The sequence below is a fragment of the Dermacentor albipictus genome, chromosome 1 (genome assembly GCF_038994185.2).
Source record: "Dermacentor albipictus isolate Rhodes 1998 colony chromosome 1, USDA_Dalb.pri_finalv2, whole genome shotgun sequence".
Lineage (NCBI taxonomy): Eukaryota > Metazoa > Arthropoda > Arachnida > Ixodida > Ixodidae > Dermacentor > Dermacentor albipictus.
In genome coordinates, this window is record NC_091821.1 from 237,337,380 (window position 1) to 237,355,992 (window position 18,613).

Here is an 18,613-nt window from a genome sequence, read left to right on the forward strand (position 1 = left end):
GCAAAAGAAATAAAAGGTGAATAATTTTATTCTGTCCCTGGATTATTTACTCAGGAACGCGACAAATGAAGCAGTCGTTCTCAATGTGTGCATGTTCACAAAACTGGGTTAACAAGTTCGAACTTGACGTACTCAAGGACGAATGCAGAGAGAGAAACGATATAGACGTGCTTCTCTGGAAAACGGTCACATTTATCTAAGTGGCATATAATACAAACACGAAAACAAGACAAAAATGGAAACAAGCTGAAAAACACCACAGGGGCTAAACAGAGGGGGAAAGTACGCCCGTCAGTTGGCAATCTGATGATCAACCACATGTGCACATACTGAAGATTTCACAGCGGCTATTACGAGCCGGCGAATCCATTTTACAAAACGCTGTCCTAACGAGCACATGCATACACGCATCGAAATGTCCAAAACAAAAGTCGGCCGTCAGTTCACTGCCGCGACGGAAGTACTTCGTGCATTGGGCAAGCGGCTTGCGGCTTATGTGCAACGGTCATTCGCACTCAGATCCACTGCTGGCCGAACGTCTCTATGCAAGTACAAGTACGTATTCGGAAGACACGACTCCAGGGCTAGGACTCCTGGATGCATTTATTCAGATATTTTGTTTTCTCGAAAAACTTATACCTATATATAAGGACTTCAATCTTGAAACACGCTGGGCAGTGGAGTACGCACTATTTATGTGAGTGGGGGGAGGAGGGGGGGGGGGTCAAGCTCCCCCTTCCACTCTCTCTCTCTCGATCTGTCCACCACTTGTGAGACGTCGACCGATGAGATGCTTTTATTTCAGAAAAGCCGCCCGAGACAGAGCCGAAGCGCCCTACAAGCCAAAAGATGATGATGAGTCGTATGTGCAAATGACGACGACGATATGCGCAAATATCGCTATACATATATAGTAAATCTTCAGATTGCGATTGTATAGAATGAGGCTCAAAAATGCGTCATTGAGAGATATTCTTGTACACTGCAATCTGGTTATCAATCACACCCAATGAATCATTACAGTCGAGAGTTTACAAAAGTTTTTGGAGTGTGTCGCTGAAGTAAGACAAAAAATTCGCTAAAATTGTCGCTAAACCTGTCCAGTGGATTTTAAATAGAATAGGCGTTTTGGAACACTATACAGTATAAGTTAACTTAAGGTAAATCGTTTACCTAGATGTTTCCTGTTTGTCTAATGTCCGTTCAGGTACAGGTATGGATAAACCATGAATTAAGTAACAGGATGTATATAGTTTTTATATTATTGATATATTTACATAATGAGTGATTCTGCGTTTGCTTTCGGATTGTAAGGTTACTAACACAGAGTGATTCAAAAGAACACAAATAACGTAGCTTCCCTAGCACACAAAGTCGTTTAGTCTGCATTTTCCCTCATTTTGCTAGTTGTCGACGTTCGTAATAGAACTAGATTCTGCGGAATGCGCTTGGCTGTATGTTGTTAATACGGCGATGACAATTACCTAATCTTTATACAGATCGAACACTTCGCTTCCGCCCTTGGTCTGCCTGAACGCCGCCGTGAAGTATTGATTGGTGCGAAAGCCTTTGAGAAACGGAAGCAACCTCTTTATGTTCGCATGAACAAGCGCAGCCGCTCCGTTATAGCTACGCCTTTCTACATAGTCGGTCAGTCTTGTTCAAGATCTGAACGCAGAAATTATTTCGCTTGGTTTTGGTAGATTAATTTACTGCTACGCTTGCGAACGTCCGCAAATCGAGCCATTCAGTCATACCACAGAGACCGCAGCACGTGAGCACAATCAAATCGTTTTTCTTTAAATCGATAAAAACACAAAGACGTCGCTAAACTCCAGCGAGAAAACGCTTTAGAAAGGCTACATTGATTACAAACCGCTAAATTTTGAAAATCAAGGCCGATTTTGTGTTTTCGAGGTGGTAGGTTAGACGGCCCGACAAACACGAGATGAAGCAAGCAGCGTAAGGTGAAACTCGTCTTGGACTTCCCGGGTGACAGCCTCCTATGCAATGCAGGCTTGCAAGGCGCGTCCCGCTGATAGCCCGCGCTTCGAAGAACCGCACACGCGTAAGTGCTTCGTGAAGCCAGCCGAGCGTCATCTGCTGCAGCGCATGGCAACGAAGCCCGAAATGCAATTCTGCCTGCCAAAGCTAGATATATGTCATAAGAAAAGCACACTTACATGGGCGCGATTATGAAAGAAAACTTGGCATCAGCTGCTGTTTTGCTGGATTTGCCCGTGTGCAGCCGACAGTGCCCGTTTACAATAGTAGGAGGGCAAATGGCCTACTTTGCCCCCTCCACTTCTGACAGCGGAGGGGCAAGTGCCCCCCCCCCCCTCCCCCTAGTAGATACGCCTGTTGCGCTGGACTTTGCAGAAGACCAAAATAAAAACACATTTTGCACTGCACAAACATCTGATGTTGATACAGCCAGGGCACAAAAGAAGCAACCAATACAACACAACAGGCCGCAAAAGATGCGACACTTCCCCAAGGCGGGTGCCAATGGTGCCTTTGTTTTTACATTGTTTTGTTTGCGTATATAGACAGAAATATCTTCAGTTTCTGTGTGCATATGTCGAAATAACTGACGTCACATCGTTCGTTCAATTTACCTGATTGTCCATGCAGTAGCGCGTGAAGCGCGGCTTTGTGTCCAACCCCTGTAGCTCTGCGACGTAAAAGAGTTGCGTAAGATGAAGCTGCCGTCGCACTTCCCTCTCTTTACGACCCGATTCCGATTGACGCTTTGCGCAACTCCCCACTGGACGCACAGTCACTCGCAGAAGCAGGGGCGAGACAGATAGCTTTAGATGTAGCACGCCGTATGGCGAAGCTTTTATTTGTGTCATTTATTTTATTTGTGTCGTTTATTTTATTTGTGTCACAAGGAGGGTTGCACCGCGAGCTGCACTTCGCGGTGATGCGTGCGTGATCATGCAGGTAAACTGAACGAATAATTTGCCGCCAGGTATTTGGGTCTACAGTGGCATTTTTAAACGAAACGCGGAACTAGACTTTTACGACGACTCCCGTCAACCTTCCATTGTATATATGTCCTGTAAAGACATAATTAGCCTAATTAATGAAGTTTTTATTTATTTATTTATTTATTTATTTATTTATTTATTTATTTATTTATTTGCAAATGATATCTGCCTGAGCAGACAATTCATTTGTAGTGACGCAAATGAAGTAAAGTTCGCAGATTCTCTTTTTTTAAGTGTTCTGCTTAAAATATCTATACACCCAGTAAAGCTCTCATATAAATGCAATGATCAATTATGATGTTATCAGCGTCTCATGTGATCTCATATTGTAACGTTGTCGTGACGGTTAGGAACACAGTAGCAAAAAGTGTGAATCACGATAATATGATTGATACACTTGTCAATATGATTACAGCGGATTATTGGACGCGAGCAATATGTACCATTAATTTTTTTTTTAATAATGGGTTAACAATACCACAGCTGCAGCTCCCCCGCCGCGGTTATGGTATGCGCGCACCAAGAGCCAGATGGTCGGACGCAAAGCAATAACTACGGGTCCTAGGCTGTTGTGACACCCTTGCAACGCGCCATAATATCGCTCTTGAACTTTCTATGTGAGACCGGCTTAGACGGTCATCTCTAGGACCTGTGAGACGTGACGACAGTGCGAAATGTGTTTGCGCGATAACGGTTTGTGTGGACAAGTTACTACTGCGTGTAGTGTGTCTAAAGCGCGCATCCGCGTTTTGGACAACATATATATATATATATACATATACAGGGTGTCCAACAACACATACAGGGTGTCCCAACTATTATGCACCAAGATTTAAATATATGCATGCAAAATTGCCGCGCGACTGGATACTCGAGGCACTTTGCGTGTATTCGCGGGCTTCTTTCACGCTCGCAAAAACACTTTTATGTAGCGCGTATCGAGCAACAGAAAGCTCTATCTGGAGTTTTTCGCGTTGCTTTGCAATTTCCTCATTGACACTTTTCATCGGATTATATTATATCCGAAGTTTATTAATTAATTAAGATTAATTATGTAATTAGGCGGAATGCAAAAAAAAAAATCCGAGTATCTCCACAGTACCTTGGTTCTGCCCAGCTACGTTGCATTTGCATGTTCTTTTTTCTACATCTTGGTGCATGATAGTTTGAACACCCTGTATAGTAGCTCACTGTACCATATCACAATTACCTGCCACCTTCCTTTCCCTGTATCTCCCACTTCACCTTACCCCAGTGAGGAGCAGCAGGTCAGACACACTCTCCAGGACGACCTCACCTCCTTCCTTTTCATTTAAATCTACTACTCCTCCTCACTCTCGCGATCAAAAAAAAAAAAAGAAGTTTATCGCCCATCAATCTATTCGAGAGCTCTATCACGAGGCAACGCTGCCACACGCAGGAGGAGGAGGAAATAACTTTAATGTGTCCTGAGGAACCCCTCCCCACCCACTCTTGGTTTAGTGGGCGGCAGGGGTCGCGGGCCACACCCACGTTGGGACGGGAAGCCCGTGAGCCTCCGCCCTTTCGTGAGCCCTCTGGACGGCCCGGAGCTGGGTCTGGAGGTCGTCGCTTTGCAGGGCGTCCACCCAGTCTTCTTCTTTAGGGAACACGGTGCCGCTTAACGCGGAGCATTGCCAAAGCATGTGCGCTAGCGAGCAGTAAGATTCGCCACAATCCGGACATTGCGGCTCTACTTCTGGCGAATAACGGCTCAGTCTGCCTCTCGAGGGGAACGACCCTGTCTGAAGCATTCTGAATATCGATGACTGTGGTCTAGTGAGTTTAGCGTGGGGGAGTGGGAAGGTCCTCCTCGACAGCTGATAGTGTGTTGTTATTTCGTTGAAGGTGAGCAGCGGGTCTCGGTGCTCCCCTCCCTCCCCGCCACCTCGCTCGCCACGATCGCCGCGGTGCGTGAGTCCTCGCGCGCGTCCGTGCGCCAGCTCGTTGGCGTTGGGAAATTCGGGGTGCACGTCGGCCCCCATGTGGGCTGTAAACCATTTGACGAGGTGCTGACCCGCGGCTCCCTGGCTGCCGAGGACGGCCGCCGCTTCCCGGGATATCGAGCCCGAGGCGAATGCTCTTGCCGCCGATCGCGAATCTGTGTAGACGTGAGGACGTTCGGGGTCTCTCATTGCCATGGCTATTTCCACCTGTTCGGCCACCTCGGACGTTGCCCCCTTGATCTCCTGCCACTATGAGTGGGGCCCCCCTGGCCATTGCGGCCACCTTCGTTATTATCGATGTGAACGACTGTCTGTGGTCAGAGGGCGGGCTGTACACGTTCACTACGAATACGCTGTTTTTCAGCCAACTGTTCGGTATGAGTCTGTATGAGTCGGTAAAAGTCTGCCACACGCAGACTTTTTTTTTTTTTTCTTACGCATGCAGCCCTGATTTGGCGCACTTCCCTCTACGCTCCTTTTGTGGTGAATTCTTCAACTCGCAGCCACAAATGTTTTCTTCTTTACTTTCCTTGTCAATCATTTTCTTCTTTACGATAAAGGACATTTGAAACACCGCTTCCTCGAGTTGGCCTTGACGTAACAACTTCCGTGTTGTATCTGGTCGGGTGGCTCGACTGTAGGGCACAAAGACAGGAATGCCAGTGATGGCAATGCTCGGAAAATGCAGACTTAATTGAAAGTTCCATGCCCCCAGTTACCTAACCAGATTCCTTCCTTTCAGCTTCTTCATACGTTTTCTTTTATTCAGATTTAATTTATTCTACATGCACCGTAGAATTAGCTTTCTTCTGACACCAGTCTGTCTATGCTCAACTTGTGCATTTTCCTGCATTATATAGAACTTTAATATGCATTTGTGCAATCCAATTCTAGGCCGATTCACCGAGTTGTTGGTCATGCGCTACAACCACAAAAGGGGTTTACTATAGTGCTGTAGTTACTACTACTACTACTACTGATACTACTACTACTACTACTGATACTACTACTACTACTACTACTACTACTACTACTACTACTACTACTGCTGCTGCTGCTGCTGCTGCTGCTTCTACTACTACCACTACTACTACCACTACTACTACTACTACTACTACCACTCCATTGCACAGTTTAAATAGCAGGTAAACATTAAACTCTTGCCGCAAGACGCCTGAACGCAAGGGCGCAGCGTCAAGGGTGACTTGGGCGTGGTCCTCCTCGAAAGGTTGTAGCAGCTCAGATGTGCTCCGATGGGGGGGGTAGAGGCACCTTGCGGCCGTTCTCCTTTCCTCGGCGAGTGACCTGCTCCAAGGCTTGCTACACTGACGCGAGCGGCGGCGCTCTGCTTGCGTCAGTTTTGCCACGCTCTGCCACGCTCGGTTTGTCCCCTCGTCTCGCTTCTGCAGCTTAGTTGCGCTCGACAGTCGCCCGCTATTGGAACAAAAGGTTACGGGGCGCTGGGCCATTCGCGCCGAAGGCCAATGGCGCTCCGACGGCGGAGTGCGATCCGCTTTATAGGCGACCTGACACAATATGCGAAGGGGTGATCGACGCACTGTTTCTGCACTGCTTATTATTATTTTTTTTAAATTATGTTTTCGTTATTTTCTGGGGCCGGAAACACGAGCGTGTTCTTTAGAACGAACCGTCTGTCGATGACTGGCCGCCTTCGCTGATGATCGCTCGCTGTCACTAATAGCCGGGACCTGTTTGTTACTTACCGCTAGCGTATACCTGTATATACGTATACATCACCATAATCGTTCGAAGAGCCGTGGATAATGATAATGTAATTGAATCGGGCGAAAAGAATCGCTATCATCATACATATCCTGCTCAGTCACGTGAGAGCTGTTATGATGGGAAAGGGGTCTGTGATGCACAGTGCTTTTTTGCTTTTCATTTGCCCGGGTTATTTGTTTTTTTTTTCAACCCTTCGTCAATTTGCCGTCTTATTTCCTTCACCCAGCCGTGTAACGTATAGCCAACCGAAATTTTCCATGGATACAACGTCCCTGCCTTTTCGTAGCATTGCTTCCTGCTTCGTTCTCGGGGTTGTTTTTCTTTTCTTTTGTGCGCGTGTGTTTGTCGCGTTTAGCTGTTATTCACCCATGGAATCGCATCCATATTCACAAAAAAAGTTTTTGCGATAGAACTGTTCGCAAGAGCGGGTGTTAGTCAACCGTGATGTTAGACACGCTATAAGCGACGATTCCCTTGGCCAATGGTAGCACTTGCGGACGAAACGCTTCGTGAGTTCGACCAGTGTTGCGCAACTGCATCTTTCAACTAGATTATTTTTAAACGGTTTTTATGACCGGAGCGTACACGTATATGTCGCATGCATCAGAGGGCCGCCTCGCGATCACACGGATAATGATTTCAAGGACAACTGTGACGACCTATTTACCATATAAGTTTATAACGCACTCATTATTTACGATGCGTAATATACATCACGAAGTGCCATTTAGCTTCGCAAATTCCCTCCAAGTCACGCGGAGGCCATCGGGAAGAGAACGCGATCGCGATGGGGTGCTGTTCAGCCATTGTCTGGGGGTGGAGACTCGCACTGATGACGCCAATAACGATGCCGATCCGACAGCGTCGTTTCATGGCCCTGAGCGTATTTTTTTATTTACGAGTTGTGCAACGTGCGTTCATTATGCGCAGATGTAGGTGTTGAACGCTCAAGGCTTGATTTCCCTCTTTCCAAAGAAGTATCTCACGAGCGTGAGATGTCAGTCAGGGTCAAAGCAAGTTCTTGTGCGTTTGCGTGTGCGTGCGTGCGTTTGTGTGTGTGTTGGTGTCTGTGTCCGCTTGCCTATGGGGAACCAGCGCTGGATAGGCGGCGCGTCAAAAAGAGTGTGTTGTACGCCGCCCTGGCGACGAAACGAGGCATATTCCAGCCGCTCGACAGACGACACGTCCGCGGCCATTTGTATGTTTCAGTTTTCGCGCCGCTTCAAGTGGACAGTTTTCGTAAAGAAGCTAGAGGCATAAAGTGAAATGACGAAAGAAGCTTTTTAAGCTTTATATATTTTTCACGGTGTGTCGCGGCGAGCACGTGTGTTTCTTTAACGGTTGCGCCGTGTGCCGTTGCCATGCTTGTGTGGCAGCCGGCCTCGCAAATCTAGCAGCTATGGCGCCGGTCGTGCTGCGCTATGGTTTCGGAAGTATTAGTTGGCCTGAAGACATTCCATACTTCTCTGGGTGGACATAAAAAATTCTGATGTTACTTCGCCACAGCAGTCAATAGAGAAGAAAGCTTTATCGCATCAGCTGACTCGCGCAAGCAAAGGTTTGAGTGCTCCGCTGCTTGAGCCGTAACAACCCTGGCTACATTTGTGACCACCCTGGCTACATTTAGCACTGTTTACACAAATTTACCGGATGCATCTCAGCGCCGAGTCCTCATCCGCTTGCGCATTTTTAAAAACATACTGGCGGCTTAGCCGCGCGTGCGCCGGCAGTATGCGCACACAAATCGTATTACAGGACAGCTTCCCTCCCACATAATTCTTGGCAATGAATGGATAATATTTACCTTTCGTATCGTTCGCTTGGTGCGGTGGCATTGGAAGGGGCTTGGCGGTGGTATTGCGAAGGAAAAATGGTTGGTACGTATGCCGGATGGTGCATGCTATTGCTCATTTTGTTTCCGATGAAATGCCGACTGCAGATTCTGCTGTTTGGTACTGGCTGCCACGGCTGACCGTCTTCACTATCGCATAAACCAAGCACACACGCGAAATTCGATTTAGAAACCAGCCCGACCCTGCTTGACAGAGCGACAAGACGGGAACTTACTCCGCTCGCCTGACTGCTTGGATCCAACGCCACCTCTGTTCTTGTTCGTAGGGTTTAGACGGAAAGACGCAGAAGGATACATCCTCTCTCATCCCGACGTAGTTGCGGCACTTGCATACGCAACAGTATCGTCGGAGTCCTTTTGTTTTCCTTCGGCTTTCAGTGCACGCAACGCCACTACCAGTAGCAATTTTCGTCCGCGGGAGTGGCTGCATTGTGCACGTTCTGACCGCCAGGGCGGCGCTGCAGGCGTCGTGAAAACTCTAGCGCTGGTTCCCCATATGCCAGAACTTCAGAAACCGCGTAGCGAAAACTAAATTGAAGAATATAAATAACCTCAACATAAGCGTTCAAACAACAACAGCTAAGGATGGAAAGCAATGTACTATGCGCTAAGCAGGCTATACTGAGATCATAAGTATGTGTTTCGTCCTGCGATATATGTGCGGGGCTTGACGACCGCGTAGTGTATTATTGCGTTTAATCACTTCACGTGTGCTGATGGCGGTTCAGCGGCGACGAATTATCGCCGTTTCGACTTTCGTTTCCCTTAGATAAGAATAGAAAAATAAACACGAATTCTGCCCTGCTCATGCATTGATTAGGCACTACCATTTAAAAAATGTCATTAAGTTATTTTCTAGTGAATTTCCTTCGAGTTGAATTTCTTTTATACTCTCTATGGCGTCAGAGCCTGTTAGCTTCATCTGGCATTCACTGGGCTGAACATCCAGCCCCTCAGTTCATCTTATTCTTCTTGCGCAATCCATCCTGTGCACGTGCAAGCAGAAGCATACACGCATACAGAAGGCAACTCCATACTGAATGTCACCTTGGGCTTTCCAGCCAGCGCAAAAGCCTCGCAACACTTCGAGCAAGTTGTACGTGTGCCGTGTCAACCGAGACGCGACCGTCGCGCTCTGGGACACGTCTGGTTATCGTCTTACCAGCGTTTCGTTCTCCCTGCAGCGTTCGAGAGAGGTGGCAGCAGTCGAGAAGCGCCGCACACAAAGCACATGCTGCGCAACATCGACCATCCGGTGTCGGTTACACGAGACCGGGCAGAGAAGCAAGAATTGGGGAAGCATGGCCGCCCCGTTACAACGCGGCCCGTCACGATCTGTCAGTGACGTAAGCACCGTGCGCAGCAGCCAGTAACTAAACTGAAAGACTTAAAGGAACACGGAAAAGGAAAATATTACGTTGATCCGGGCTTTAGTAAAATACGCTTCCACAATGCAAAAAAAAAGAAAGGCCACTCTTATTACCGTGAGAGGAAAAGGCATGATAAGCCAAGAAACACGCAAAACGAAAGGCTGCACGGTGCATGGTGACGCCGCCTTGAAGTTGCCGTACCAGCATGCCGTGGCGCCTTAAATTTTGGCGGTGTCTCCTCGGGCATGGGTAATTTCTTATCGGTAAAGATGCGCTCTGCTGTATTCTAAAAGAGCCAAATAAGGAAGGAAGTTAGAGAGTTTAGAAAGTTTTACTGCGCCACAACGGCCCCAATGTGGCGAGGTACATTGAAATCTGTGACGTCGCAGTGACGTAACGGTGCTGAAGTTTCAGCGCGGAATTACTAAAAAAAAAATAAGAGTATGTCCCTCATTTTCTCTTCTAGCAATGAACTTCTTGCCGCGAAATTAACAGAAATAGTTTGGAAAGAATACTTTACCAGGCTGCACCGATTTTCCCCCTTTAGCGTCTCTTTAAAGGGGCCCTGAAACACCCCTAGGCTGAAACAACACAGTCCGCGGGTAGCATACGCTGCTGTGAACATCTCAGCCAAGTTTTGCTGTCGCACGCGGTGCGTGGAGCTCGCAAGCGGATCGCGAAGTCACCTTTTTCTCAAACGCTCTCTTTTCAACAGAAGGCCCTGTCCTCACTCTCTTCTAGACGCGCTATTTCGTCATTCCCTTTTAGCTGACAATCAAGCTGCGGCCGGCTACACACGGTCGGACTCGACTCCCCCCTCCGCGCGTAGGAGAGAGTCGAGTCCGGCCGTGGTCTACATGGCGTAGATACCGCGGCCGCTGCAGCGTGCCGCCACGAGTCCACTGGCTAAGCGCACTGCGGCTCGCTGAGGATAACCGCGTTTGGCTCATGTTAAGCGCGTCGTAGGCACCAAAGGCGGAAGTCGTGGCGTCTACGTTAACATCCAAAATGAAATTTGAGCTGCGCGCCGCGGTGACATGTAAAAGGCGGAGCGTTGTGGGCACGCCCCACTGCGCCGTAGCCATCGCAGTGCAAGGCATTGAAGAAGGAACGGGGGCACAGTGGATGCCATGTTTGACTGCCAATTCCGGCGGCCTTACAAACTTCAAATGCAACAAGAAGCTTCAATATTGCTGTGTTCGCGATACACAGTAACAAAAATGAGGCACTATGGTAGCTATGCCCCTGCTGGTGAGCTGATGAGCTGGCGCGTTCGGTCGGGCTACGGCCGCATCGCTTTATGCCTCGATGATTTCGTGTAATATATGTCTGATTGCTATGCTGAGACAAACTGCCAAAATGAGGAACCGTATTCATAAGAGCATCTTGCGCTAGAAATGTTCGTAAGAAACAAAATTTCACCCACTCCTGCCGCGGGACATACTAGTGAAGGCGGCCGGCTAATAGCAAGGAACACTTACGAACGAGGGCCCGTATTAACAAAAAGCTCTTACACTAGAATTGTTCGTAAGAGCAACTTCCAGTCAACCATGATGCTCGACATCATATTAGCGAAGGCTGCCAGCCAGTGGCAAAGGTCACTTACGAACGAGGAGCTTTGTGAATTCTGCCCGAGATGCTTTGTGAATTCACTCGACCCGTGGGCCCATATTCACAAAAAGCTCTCATGCTGGAGTCGTTCGAGGAAATTAGAGCCAATATTGACGCTAGACATACTATTGGCGAAGGCGACCGACGAATAGCAGAGAGCACTTACGAACGAGGGGCAGAATTCACAAAGCTTTTGTTCTCAAGTGTTATGTGCCGTCGACCGGTCGCCTTCGCTAATATGTCCAGCATCAGAATTGGCTGGAATATTCTCTTACGAAACATTTAAGAGTTTAAGAGTTTTATTTAAATAGTTTGGCCCCACTAATGAAAATTCCTGCGGGTTAAGATCGGTTCAACTACTTGCAAATATAGTCATCTGACTCAGAACTGTGTTTTATTATTGATTATTCTGTGTTCTATTATTGAAAAATCTGCTCTGATCGCACTCTATATAAAGGTCAGTAAATGAATTACCTGCTACGTACGTTCCTGACGTGTCTACTTTCATCGACACAGCTGTACGTTACAGATAGCATTATAATATAATTGGCATTCAGAAGTGCTACGGGAATTATGAAGCACATACCAACTTTTGAAGAGAACATTTGAAGCCCATTAACACGGAAACGTCTGTAGATGGCTTTCCGAAGGTATCCATGCGTTTTGCGCAACATATGCACCTCGATCGTCAGCTAGGCAGGAAGTTCAAACGCGTATACTCAAAAACACGTCATTGCAGTGAGGTATCGGTCCATGTGGGCCGCTCCCATGTTGATTGTTATACATGGGGCCGTATTTTCGTAATGGTTCGGACGATGTTGGCATGTTGCGCGCGGAACAAACACCACAAAGACGGACAACAACCGAGCGCTTCTTTGTGGTGCCCGTTCCGCGCCCAAAATGTTAGATTCTGTTAGATTCGCCGCGTCGTATTGTGGCGTATTTTATACCGTGCCATTTCACTTCTGGTTCTATTCGCCCGTCGTCATCGGCTTTTGGACCCTGGCACGCCGCCGCACCATCGTTGTCACTGTGATTGTTCACTCGATGCGCTGCATGAAATAAAAATACGAATGCAAGATTAACCAGAACCTCACGATACCCCGTTTATTATCGAATTCACGTTATCGATCCAGTCGTCCATTTACTAGCTCTGCCGAAACTTACTGGCGCTGCCAACACGTTGGATAGCGCGCGTCGCTCTGCAAGTTTATTCAATCCTGCCTATAAACTAACAACACGCTCGCTCACTTACTATAGGCTAATAAACTGGACAAATGTAGTACAGACGCAGAAGCACAAAGGGTGCCTCGGAGTATGCCCAGCCCAACTCCAAATAATTAAGTAAGAAAGAAATCCACCGACTCGGATTCGTGGCGACACACCCGCTTTCGTGCCTATTCACGCATGTAGCTTAGTTTCACCTTGCTTCGCCACTGCACTAAACTTGCCATCGTCGAACGTTGTTCACTTGGACCTAAGAAAAGGCATAAAGAAAAGAATGGAAAGCGAAAAAAAGGACGAAGAAGAAGAAAAAAAAAAGAAAAGGAAATGCCGACAGATGTTACGCAGCGTTCCCGAAGATGTTCGACCTCGGCGATGCGAGGACCGGACACAACCTACAAAAACGGGAACCGAAGTCATAGAACCGCTGCGGACCAAAGTGGCCGACTTCTTACGAGAAGCCAGAGCGAGGAGAAGAACCCAAAGCAATTCTAAGCAACGAGATTGAGAGGCCAATTACCAGCCGTCTTCAGTGCGAATCAGTTGATGCTCCGAAAGGCGAAACTATAAGACGTTTCAAATGAAAACAGCCGCGTTTGTCCGCCTCGCCTTCTCCCGGTTTATCTCACGCTTTCTTTTCTTTACTTTCTACGACAAAATTCAGGATGCGCGATGGGCAAGTGGCGTGGCGAGTCGCGAAGCTCGAAGTCGCGCGACCGACTGACTCTCGCCCTTTGGTCGCGCGTCTTATATCTGCCAGCGACCAGAATACGAACGCCGTTTAAAATTCAGGTGCGGATCTAGGGCGCATGCCCGGATGTCCTGGCCTTCCTCTCAATTCTTCTTCCAGGCAACCCCAATAATTTCTCCTGCCTTCCCGTGCACAAACAGGGGAACTTTCTTGGAACTTGACTATGCGTCAACTTACGTGTCTTGCTGTGCAAAAAACAACTATTATTTGTGGTTGTTAGAAGAAAAAGAAAAGGGGAATTCTTTTGGCCCCACTGTAATTTCCTCGTTGATGGCTGACGGAGACTTGAATATTGGCCAGAAATAGGGTGCAATATAAAGGCCGCAGAACAGAAGCAAGTATATAAAGAGCCAACAGGGAGAAGAGGGACTATTTGCAATGCTCATAGCGTTGACAAACGACCATTAGCCCAATTTAGTCGCACACTTCTCCTCCCAAACACGCAAAGAAACGGCAGAAATTGTTCAAAGGGCACCCACGACAAAGGGGAAAGAAATAGGCGACACACAGCAATCCTGTCTTGACACGGCCCCCACTATTGTCCACGCACCCCTCCTTCAATTGTCATCATCACTGGAAAAACATACCAGGAAAACAAACTTACCAGCTTGTCACTGTAAGCCTTATAAGGGAAACCCCTCCCCTCTAAATATCGCGGTCTGCAAAGCTGCACTTATAGGTTAATATAGGCCGCCGTTGTGATCGAAGTCTCCCGTCCGTTTGTCGCCTATACTATACCGGCCATAATTTCAGATTATGCGTACTCCGTTGGACAGGTTAAGTTCCTCATGAACCCTGTCCCCTTGTAGGTCAGCTGTATCAAATCTCGAGCATTGAAGACGTGGCGCGTCCTTGGCGGATGTCATTGCAATGCAATCATTGTGGTTATTTATTCAGACCATAACTTTCTGTGGCGCCATCACACCAGAAATAAATAACGCATTACCCTTCACGCCTTGGCCCAAGTAAGTATATTCTTGCATTACGGCCCATGGCATTGGAATGTGCTCTTTTTCCATGGATAATACACATTATACAATCCCATATACTTGCAAACCTATTTGGGACTATATTTGCATATTTGCATTGTTCCTATATGGCACTCAGTGGTCGCAGCTTGTGCGTTAACCTAGTTGGTTCTGAAATGAGAGAGTCCTAAATTTTTTTTTCATATACATTCAACTGTTGGGCTGTTCAGTCCTGTACGGTATTTCCTCTTGTGAATATATCTTCATTCGTTAACTACGAAAGCCGTCTCTATGTCCTCTTAGTAGCACCGCCGACCGTTACCGATAAACGTTGCGCTTCGCAGTAAATCGTCTCATCTTTACCGTGCTGGTGATGGGAGATCTAGACATAGGGGACCCGAAGTCAGCGGACGTTATCGGCCCGGTGAACATGCTGAAGAACGCAAAAAGGCGTTGCAAAAGAGTTTGCGTTCTTCTGTAAATTCCTTGCGTCCTTTTGTACGCCTGGCCAATACAGAACTTTGGGTAAACGGTTTATGACCGTCTACTGGCAGGATGTTTGCGTTCAATGAAAAATAAACCGCGTTATTTCTCTGACATAGAATTTTCTGCAAAGGCCGCGCCAGTAACCTGCGCGTTTTTGTAGAATTAAAGATTTTATCATCATAACCATCATCCCCTTATATCCGGTCATAAAATTTAACATTTTCCGTTGCTCAATGTCTATTTTTAGGAAAAGCAACTGCTAAAACTATCGAAACTATGTCTTCTTTATTTTCTAGACGAAAGTTACAAGACGACACGCGCAGTTGTGCGAAATTATAGCTTTCATTAACTGATGGGTCAATGAATGAACGCATGTTTTGAAATAGTGTGCCGAACAGCGCCACTAGGCGGACGCAAACTAGATCGATGTGGGCGAAAGCGGCAGTTGTTTCCGCTGCAGAGGCGAAACAAATGTGAACATCTTGTACATGCGCGGAAAAGATTTTCCGGCCGCTTTGGCTTTTCCGCCCGCTTGCCGTTTCCCAAGTGTGAACGTATAGCATTATGCGACCACCATTGCAGGGAATTCAACCCACGACCTCTTTTTCAGCGGCAGAACGCCGTACACCGGGTGTTTAACGTGATTTGAACCAAGTATTTAAAAAAAAAGTGCGCAGCTGAATAAAACAAACGACAAATGATTTACCGTCATGTGGCGCAGGTGGTAAAAAAATAATCCGGATCCCTCCACTGGGGCGCCCCTCATCGCTCCAGTGGTGCTTTGAGATGCCTTAATTGGAATTAAATGGCATACAATTGACTGGCGCTTCTTAAATGCCATTCTGTTTCACGACGAGAACAAGGTGAAAGCAGGGGCCAACTTTTCGACAAGTGTACTTGTCTTCTTCAAGGCGACCTATGCTTTCCTCGCCACAGTATACATAGCTCTTTAAAACTGATGGTAACCCGCCGTGGTTGCTCAGTGGCTATGGTGTTGGGCTGCTGAGCACGAGGTCGCGGGGATCGAATCCAGGCCACGGCGGCCGCATTCCGATGGGGGCGAAATGCGAAAACACTCGTGTACTCGTGTAAACACTCGTGTAAATGCTCGGCGACGGCTTTGGGAAGCTTTTTAGTTGTGTCCGCGCGATGTCCGTTTAATCTGACGTTCATTGATTGTCCTGTTTCACCAATATATTGTTTCTTACAGAAGGAACGTTCAAGCATATAAATCACATCCGAACTTGTACAAGTGAAGCTAGATTTGACTTCGTGTGTATAACTATTTGCGGTGCTTTTAATTTCAATGTCACTTTGAAGGAGCCTGCAGGTTTTGCACCTGGGGCGACAACATGCTTTTATTACGGGGGAATGCTGTTGGCTGACTTTTGCGTGCACAAACATGTCTTTAAAGTTCCTGTTTCGGCTATAGGTAACCCTATAGGTACTACCGGGAACGCTTTTCTCAGACGCGCGTTACTTGATAATATTGGGTGGTATTTTCGTAGGATGTTGTTTATGTTATAGGCAACAACACTTAGTTTGGTTTATTTGCATATATATTTTTGTGTTTTTCTTTTTCCTTTTCTTAATTTTTTTTCCATCCGGCGTGTCAGACGCCGTTGACACGCCGGCTAACACGCGTGCGTTGACACGTGGTTGACAGACGGAGGGTGCTCCAGGCCTTGTGCACAGCATTCCTTTATTCTCAATTCGACACGCTAACACACCTTCCCTGGTTACCACACCCACCCGCCTTACACCCTCTCCCCTTTAGAAGAACCCCACATATATATACTGTGGCGAGCAAAGCATATGTCGCCTGAAGAAGACAATTCCACTTGTCGAAACGTTGGCTCCTACATTCACCTTGTTCTCGTTTTGCTCATCGTCTTGAATTTCCATCTCCCGCCTTCCGCGTGTTTTCTTCTGTTTCAGGCTAACTCTGCTATCAATGAACTTCCTCGTTCTCTATAATGGCAAATAAAAAAGAAAATTGTGCTTTCTTCCGCCGTAAAGCCGTTATACGTGTTATTTTTTTTTCGTCAATATATGAAAAAGTAAGTGTGCCGAACTTTTACGTTGCAAACTGTGCAAAATATAAAGATATTAAGAGAATGTCAGCAGATGCTACAACTTTCTCAGAAGCTTTTTTTGACATAAGGCGCTTTATGCTTCATATTTGCATTATTGTCACTTTATTTGGGCCAATAAATGTATATAAGGATGCAGTCAATAAATAAGTTACTTCTTTTGCGGAAAAGTTAAAAAAAAGAAAGAAAGAAAAAAGAAACGCCGTGGTGGCTTAACGGCTATAGGGTGTGCGCTGCTAAGGCCCGAGCTCGAGGGATCAAATCCCGGCCGCGGCGGCGGCATTTCGATGGGGGCGAAATGCAAGAACTTCCCCAACTTTGCGTGCCTCCGCAAAGTTGGGGAATCCTGAGAATTCCTTCCAAGCGTGTCCGCCTTGCGAACTCCACGGCTAGAATTTGTAAATCGAAATATGGACCATAACGTAATTAGTTTAAAAGTTAATTAGTAAATTTCTGTGAGTTAATCGATTTTGCCTTTCAATTTTTTTGTGCATGTAGTGTCCACCGCTTCGAGTAGACCACCTCATGAAATAGAATTGTGCCATCAGCCACAGGCAACCTTTAAGAATTTTCGAAAGTGTTCGCTGAAACACCCTGTATATATATTGACACGTGTACTCATCTTTATCGGGCGACCACGTTTCGCCGCTTAACAACTGTAATCGCACAGCGAGGGACGCGCCTGAATGTATCCGATGTTTCTGGAAAGTTATCGATGCTTCGAAAGTACTGCTACTGTGTTCTTTCTTCACCGTCACTACCACGTGACAATATATATGCCGTCAGTTTACATTGCCACAGCCGCACTGACTCAAAAATACCTGGCCTCCAATGTGGAGCATGCAGGTCTATCGCGACGTGAAAAAAAAAAGAAAAAAGACGAATTAAAGGCTTTAATAAAAGAAGCAAAAAAACACGCAATGAAGTTGTCTGTTTCATGTAGGGTATGCATATTGTAACATTCATTTTATAACCATTGATAAGTGCGTTTGAAAGTAAAAATTCGGGACTCGGGCGCAGGTTATTGCGTTGCTGGCTGATACCGATCACTCCACCGCACGTCGTTCTTGGACTGCACAATACCGGCTGCGAATAAACATGGTTTTGAAGAAACGCACACACATTGAGATTTACGAAATAATAAATTGTCTTGTCTAAATCGAGACAGCAACTCCGTAGGCTGCGAAAGGCGAGACATGCTCATTCATGACTGGAAAGCGTGCAGAAGTCATCTCCATACGTTCGCTCAGAAACCGCGGCCGTATATATGTATATACAGTTGAAAATCTTAAAATTTCAGCAGACGAAACTGTCAGCTTTACAACTCTGTAACTCAGCAATGAAAGACGATAGCACGATTCGGAGAACTGCATCTAATAGCACACATAAAGCGGACAAAGTTGATGTATTATACATTGCTCATATATACACCACTAATATGTGAGTAGGACTTCTGCAAAACCTTCGTAAAAACTCCAAAAAATTAACGTGAAATTTAACTTTGTATGTTAAATTTGTCCGATTTAGATGCTCCAGTGAATGTAGTTTAGATAAA

The 18,613-nt window shown here is 46.6% G+C and overlaps 1 protein-coding gene and 1 long non-coding RNA gene across 2 annotated transcripts in view; one reads left to right on the forward strand and one right to left on the reverse strand.

Moving 5' to 3' along the window:
* CycY (cyclin Y) overlaps window positions 1-18,613 on the forward strand; it is a 73,630-nt gene that overhangs the window by 12,527 nt on the left and 42,490 nt on the right. The gene's annotated exons all lie outside the window — the stretch shown is intronic.
* LOC139054301 (uncharacterized) overlaps window positions 726-18,613 on the reverse strand; it is a 22,919-nt gene continuing 5,031 nt past the window's right edge. The window contains exons 2-3 of the long non-coding RNA XR_011511104.1: window positions 12,123-12,588; window positions 726-835 (exon numbers count right to left, since the gene is read on the reverse strand). This is a non-coding gene — a long non-coding RNA (uncharacterized lncRNA). The remainder of the gene's footprint in view (window positions 836-12,122; window positions 12,589-18,613) is intronic.